Source organism: Triticum aestivum, chromosome 7D (genome assembly GCF_018294505.1).
Source record: "Triticum aestivum cultivar Chinese Spring chromosome 7D, IWGSC CS RefSeq v2.1, whole genome shotgun sequence".
Lineage (NCBI taxonomy): Eukaryota > Viridiplantae > Streptophyta > Magnoliopsida > Poales > Poaceae > Triticum > Triticum aestivum.
The window spans coordinates 193,485,255-193,492,601 of record NC_057814.1 but is presented as its reverse complement, the minus strand read 5'-3'; positions in this window follow the sequence as shown (position 1 = coordinate 193,492,601).

Genomic DNA, 7,347 nt, shown 5'->3' with positions numbered 1-7,347 from the left:
TCTCAACGGAATTGCGTGGTGCCCCTTTCAAAGTGAATGCGGTTGTCTCTAATGCCTAACCCATAAACGATAGTGGTAATTTGATAAGAAACATCATGGTATGCACCATATCCAATAGGGTGCAGTTATGATGTTCGGACACACCATCACACTATGGTGTTCCAGGCGGTATTAATTGTGAAACACTTTCCACAATGTCTCAATTGTGTGCCAAACTCGTAACTCAGATACTCATCTCTATGATCATATCACAGACATTTTATCCTCTTGTCACGATGATCTTCAACTTCACTCTGAAATTACTTGAACATTTCAATAATTCAGACTTGTGTTTCATCAAGTAAATACACTCAGCATCTACTAAAATCATCTGTGAAGTAAGAACACAACGATATCCACTGCATGCCTCAGCACTCATTGGACTGCATACATCAAAATGTATTACTTCCAATAAGTTGCTCTCTTGTTCCATCTTACTGAAAACGAGGCCTTTCAGTCATCTTGCCCATGTGGTATGATTTGCATGTCTCAAGTGATTCAAAATCAAGTGAGTCCAAACGATCCATCTGCATGGAGTTTCTTCATGCATATATACCAATAGACATGGTTCGCATGTCTCAATCTTTTCAAAAACGACTGAGTCCAAAGATCCATCTACATGGAGCTTCTTCATGCGTTCTATACCAATATGACTCAAATTGCAGTGCCACAAGTATGTGGTACTATCATTACTATTTTATATCTTTTGGCACGAACATGTGTATCAATACGATTGAGATTCATTTTAGGTGCAAGACCATTGAAGGTATTATTCAAATAAACAGAGTAACCATTATTCTCCTTAAATGAATAACCGTTTTGCGGTAAACATAATCCAATCATGTTCAACGCAAACACCAAATCTCGATGGTAGAGGGAGCATGCGATGCTTGATCACATCAACCTTGGAAACACTTCCAACACATATCGTCATCTCACCTTTAGCTAGTCTCCATTTATTCCGCAGCTTTTATTTCGAGTTACTAACACTTAGCAACCGAACCAGTATCTAATACCCTGGTGCTGCTAGGAGTACTAGTAAAGTACACATTCATATAACGTATATCCAATATACTTCTGTCGACCTTGCCTGCCTTCTCATCTACCAAGTATCTAGGGTAGTACTGCTTTAGTGACCGTTCCTCTCATTACAGAAGCACTTAGTCTCGGGTTTGGGTTCAACCTTGGGATTCTTCACTAGAGCAGCAAACGACTTGCTGTTTCATGAAGTATCCCTTTTTCCCTTGCCCTTCTTAAACTAGTGGTTTTACTAACCATCAACAATTGATGCTCCTTCTTGATTTCTACTCTCGCGGTGTCAAACATCGCGAATAGCTCAAGGATCATCATAACTATCCTTGATATGTTATAGTTCATCACGAAGCTCTACTAGCTTGGTGGCAGTGACTATGGAGAACTATCACTATCTCATCTGGGAGATTAACTCCCACTCGATTCAAGCGATTGTGGCACTCAGACAATCTGAGCACACGCTCAACGATTGAGCTTTTCCCCCTTAGTTTGCAGGCTTAAGAAACTTGTCAGAGGTCTCATACCTCTTGACATGGGCACTAGTCTGAAATCCCTATTTCAGTCTTCGGAACATCTCATATGTTCTGCGACGTTTCAAAAACGTCTCTTGTGCCACAATTCTAAACCATTAGCATTACGCATTGAACTATCACGTAGTCATCAAAACGTGTATGTCAGATGTTTCGTAACATCTACAGACGACGTTGAGGTTCAGCACACCGAGCGGTGCATTAAGGACATAAGCCTTCTGTGCAGTAATGAGGACAATCCTCAGTTTACGGACCCAGTCCGCATAATTGCTACTACCAACTTTCAACTAAATTTTCTCTAGGAACATATATTAACCAGTAGAACTAAAGCGCAAGCTATGACATAATTTGCAAATACCTTTTTGACTATGTTCATGATAATGAAGTTCATTTGATTATGAACTCCCACTCAGATAGACATCCCTCTAGTCATCTAAGTGAAACATGATCCGAGTTTAACTAGGCCGTGTCCGATCATCACGTGAGACGGACTAGTCAAGATCGGTGAACATCTCCATGTTGATCGTATCTTCTATACGACTCATGCTCGACCTTTCGGTCCTCTGTGTTCCGAGGCCATGTCTGTACATGCTAGGCTCGTCAAGTCAACCTAAGTGTATTGCGTGTGTGCCGAGGCCATGTCTATACATGCTAGGCTCGTCAACACCCGTTGTATTCGAACGTAAGAATCTATCACACCCGATCATCACGTGGTGCTTCGAAACAACGAACCTTCGCAACGGTGCACAGTTAGGGTGAACACTTTCTTGAAATTATTATAAGGGATCATCCTACTTGCTACCGTCGTTCTAAGCAAATAAGATGCAAAAACATGATAAACATCACATGCAATCAAATAGTGACATGATATGGCCAATATCATTATGCTCCTTTGATCTCCATCTTCGGGGCACCATGATCATCTTTGTCACCGGCATGACACCATGATCTCCATCATTGTGTCTTCATGAAGTCGTCACGCCAACGATTACTTCTACTTCTATGGCTAACTTGTTTAGCAACAAGTAAAGTAATTTACATGGCGTTATTCAATGACACGCAGGTCATGCAAAATAATAAAGACAACTCCTATGGCTCCTGCCGGTTGTCATACTCATCGACATGCAAGTCGTGATTCTTATTACAGGAATATGATCAATCTCATACATCACATATATCATTCATCACATCTTCTGGCCATATCATATCACATAGCACTTGCTGCAAAAACAAGTTAGACGTCCTCTAATTGTTGTTGCAAGTTTTTACGTGGTTTGTAGGTTTCTAGCAAGAACGTTTCTTACCTACGTATGACCACAACGTGATTTGCCAATTTCTATTTACCCTTCATAAGGACCCTTTTCATCGAATCCGTTCCGACTAAAGTAGGAGAGACAGACACCCGCTAGCCACCTTATGCATCTAGTGCATGTCAGTCGGTGGAACCTGTCTCACGTAAGAGTACGTGTAAGGTCGGTCCGGGCCGCTTCATCCTACAATGCCGCCGAAACAAGAAAAGACTAGTAGCGGCAAGAAGAATTGGCAAACTCAACGCCCACAACTGCTTTGTGTTCTACTCGTGCATAGTAACTACGCATAAACCTGGCTCATGATGCCACTGTTGGGAATCGTAGCATAATTTAAAATTTTCCTACACTCACCAAGATGCATCTATGGAGTCTACTAGCAACGAGGGGAAAGGATTGGATCTACATACCCTTGTAGATCGCGAGCGGAAGCGTTCCAATGAACGTGGATGACGGAGTCGTACTCGCCGTGATCCAAATCACCGATGACCGAGTGCCGAACGGACGGCACCTCCGCGTTCAACACACGTACGGTGCAGCGACGTCTCCTCCTTCTTGATCCAGCAAGGGGGAAGGAGAGGTTGATGGAGATCCAACAGCACGACGGCGTGGTGGTGGATGTAGCGGCTCTCCGGCAGGGCTTCGCAAGCTTTTGCGAGAGAGAGAGAGGTGTTGCAGGGGAGGAGGGAGGCGCCCAAGGCTTAGATCTTGCTGCCCTCCCTTCCCCCCACTATATATAGGGCCAAGGTAGAGGGGGGGCGCAGCCTTGCCCCTTCCTCCAAGGAAGGGTGCGGCCAGGGGGGAGTCCTTCCCCCCCAAGGCACCTCGGAGGTGCCTTCCCCCTTTAGGACTCTCCCCTTTTTTTCTTATCTCTTGCGCATGGGCCTCTTGGGGCTGGTGCCCTTGGCCCATATAGGCCAAGGCGCACCCCTTACAGCCCATGTGGCCCCCCGGGGCTGGTGGACCCCCTTGGTGGACCCCCGGACCCCTTTCGGCACTCCCGGTACAATACCGATAAAGCGCGAAACTTTTCCGGCGACCAAAATAAGACTTCCCATATATATATCTTTACCTCCGGACCATTCCGGAACCTCTCATGACGTCCGGGATCTCATCCGGGACTCCGAACAACTTTCGGGTTTCCGCATACATATATCTCTACAACCCTAGCGTCACCGGACCTTAAGTGTGTAGACCCTACGGGTTCGGGAGGCATGCAGACATGACCGAGACGCCTCTCCGGTCAATAACCAACAGCGGGATCTGGATACCCATGTTGGCTCCCACATGTTCCACGATGATATCATCGGATGAACCACGGTGTCGAGGATTCAATCAATCCGTATGCAATTCCCTTTGTCAAACGGTATGTTACTTGCCCGAGATTCGATCGTCGGTATCCCAATACCTAGTTCAATCTCGTTACCGGCAAGTCTCTTTACTCGTACCGCAATGCATGATCCCGTGACTAACGCCTTAGTCACATTGAGCCCATTATGATGATGCATTACCGAGTGGGCCCAGAGATACCTCTCCGTTTACACGGAGTGACAAATCCCAGTCTCAATCCGTGCCAACCCAACAGACACTTTCGGAGATACCCGTAATGCACCTTTATAGTCACCCAGTTACGTTGTGACGTTTGGCACACCCAAAGCACTCCTACGGTATCCGGGAGTTGCACGATCTCATGGTCTAAGGAAAAGATACTTGACATTGGAAAAGCTCTAGCAAACGAAACTACACGATCTTTTATGCTATGCTTAAGTTGGGTCTTGTCCATCACATCATTCTCCTAATGATGTGATCCCGTTATCAATGACATCCAATGTCCATAGTCAGGAAACCATGACTATCTGTTCATCAACGAGCTAGTCAACTAGAGGCTTACTAGGGACAGGTTGTGGTCTATGTATTCACACATGTATTACGATTTCCGGACAATACAATTATAGCATGAATAATAGACAATTACCATGAACAAAGAAATATAATAATAACCATTTATTATTGCCTCTAGGGCATATTTCCAACATATATAACAACGGTTACCTAGGTCAATACTGATCCGCTCCGGCCCAAGCCTCCCGTCAACGGGCCTCCACTCCGCTCGTCAAAAGTTAGCCTTTTGTACTTATATATGAATTTGGATCACAACATAACAATATCTATGGATTAAGTGATTTTTTTTTAATCCCCATAGATCCAGTGGGGATAATCTATCAAGAGATCAAAGGATAGGAAAGGGGATTCAATCAAGTGGAATCCCAGATGCAACCCTTCCTCGATAGCTTCGCACCACCTCCGTGCTAAGAATCCGAAGGGGAGAAAATATCTAAGAGAACTGGATAAAAAGGGAGGTTATTTATGAGGGCACCATCGGGACGAATCTAGAAGAATCCATCGACGAGGAAGACCATGCCAAGGACGGCCCCAAGAGGAGCTCGACGGTGGCTCCATACCATTGAGGAACACCCCAACCTAGCCATTAAGGTCGCAAAAATATCTATTACTACTGCACAATGGGAGAGGGGACTTCCCCCTCGCACCTCACAGGCCGGCGAGGCCGCCGAATCTGGTGGAGAGAGAGGTCTGAGGAGGAGATGATGCTCGAGGGAGACGGGAAGGGGAGAGGTGGAGAGAATGAGGCTGGAAGTAACCATGTCTGGTTGATTCATGAAAAAGAAATGAGTCGATTTGTTATTTTGGCCCCGTCCATCAAGCGTAGCCAAGCACCACTCATTCTGTTGGCCTTCACTCCGCGCTCTCGTGTGCTATGAGTCTTGAGAGGAACAAACAGGAGATAGTGTCACTGCCACCATGCCATGCCCCTACGGTCATGCTGACCTAACCATTGGCCGCACATCCCCTACAATCGTAATTGGATCTGCATTCCCTCCACATCAACCTCGCAACATGATGTGCCACCTCTCAACCGAGCCTGCCACTGCCACCGCCACCGCGTTGTAGGCCCTCCCGTTTGACCACTGCCATCAACTACAACCCACATCAAGTTGTCACGTAGAGGGCAAGGAGGATGACTTCGAAACTATGGGTGACGAAAGTGCATGAGCTTTGGTTCTTGCAAGAAATATTAACCATGGGAGGCGTTGGCGCTTGGAGGCTAAGCAGAGGTGGGATGAGAGGAGGGAGGCGCCGCCGACAGTAGGGGAGATGGGGTGAGCGGAAGGAGGCACCACCACATATGTGGATGGGCTTGGCGGGTCCAACATGGAACCCTATGTGTGTCGTGAACATTGACGACATCCCACGGGTGTCCCAAACACTGTTGTGGTCCACGGCTACCTCAAGCCTTACCACCATTCGATGATGTTGACATCAGTCCCTTGAAGCACCATGACGAAGGAATCAACCCATGAGGCTCTCTTTTGTCAGTTTCTTCTTCGTCCTTTTTGGCTGAGGTGTTGATCCACCACCATCCGATCTATGCTTGCGTAAGTCCGCAGACCCTTACACCATCTTCATGAACAAGTGAGGTTCCTTTGAAGCCATGAAAATGTATCCATTGTGCCCTATTGAGTTTTGATGATATATGAAATCTTGATTAAAGGGACTAATGTTCACACTAAGTGATTTTTAGTCCAAGTTTGAAAAGACCCCTCCCCCCAATTCTTCACGTACAAGTTGTGGCAAGACTAAGGACCATTTCCTAGGTTTTAGATTTTGGTGATCGAAGGGTGGTCAAATTTGTGAGGTCATAGTTTTCTTGCAAAGTGCTTAAGATCAAACTCCAAAATCACTCAAACACCTCAAACGTTTCCATACCATCTCTCACATTTTACAGTGTCCGAAGCCACAAACTCACATCCATTCGCAGCCTCTGACTCCATTATGGAGAAATATCCGTTATGCCTAACTTTCATTTAGAGCCACCAACCCAATTCCTATCAGAGCCACCAAAACTGCTATAAGTCTCTGTTGCCTAGTCGGAGCCTTCAAAACTGCTTGTGCATGTGCATATTATCCTTATGTTGTTGATGTTGTTACTACTGAGGTTCTTGCCATGAGGGATGGACTAGCATTTGCTAGCTCCCTGGAATTTCATGCAATCGATTCTTTGGAAGTAATTAACTTTTGCACGGGTCATAATAGATGGTGGGATGTCGCTACACAATTTAGGCAGAGTGCTTGGACTTGGCTACAGCTATTGGGAAGGTCAATTTTAAGCACTGTTTTAGAGAGGCTAATAGTCTGGCTCATGAGCTAGCTCAATTCAGTTTTCATAATAAAAACTCTTGTACTTAAGATGGTGATCCTCCTAGTTCCCTCCTTGGTAAACTAGCTGATGATGTAAACTTTTTGTTAGTTAATAATGCTAGGCCTTCCCTCAAAAACAAAAAGGTCCAGCTGTCTCACATCACAGATGCATGGAAACTATACAGAAATGAATATGAGCCATCGTGAACTGAACAAGCACG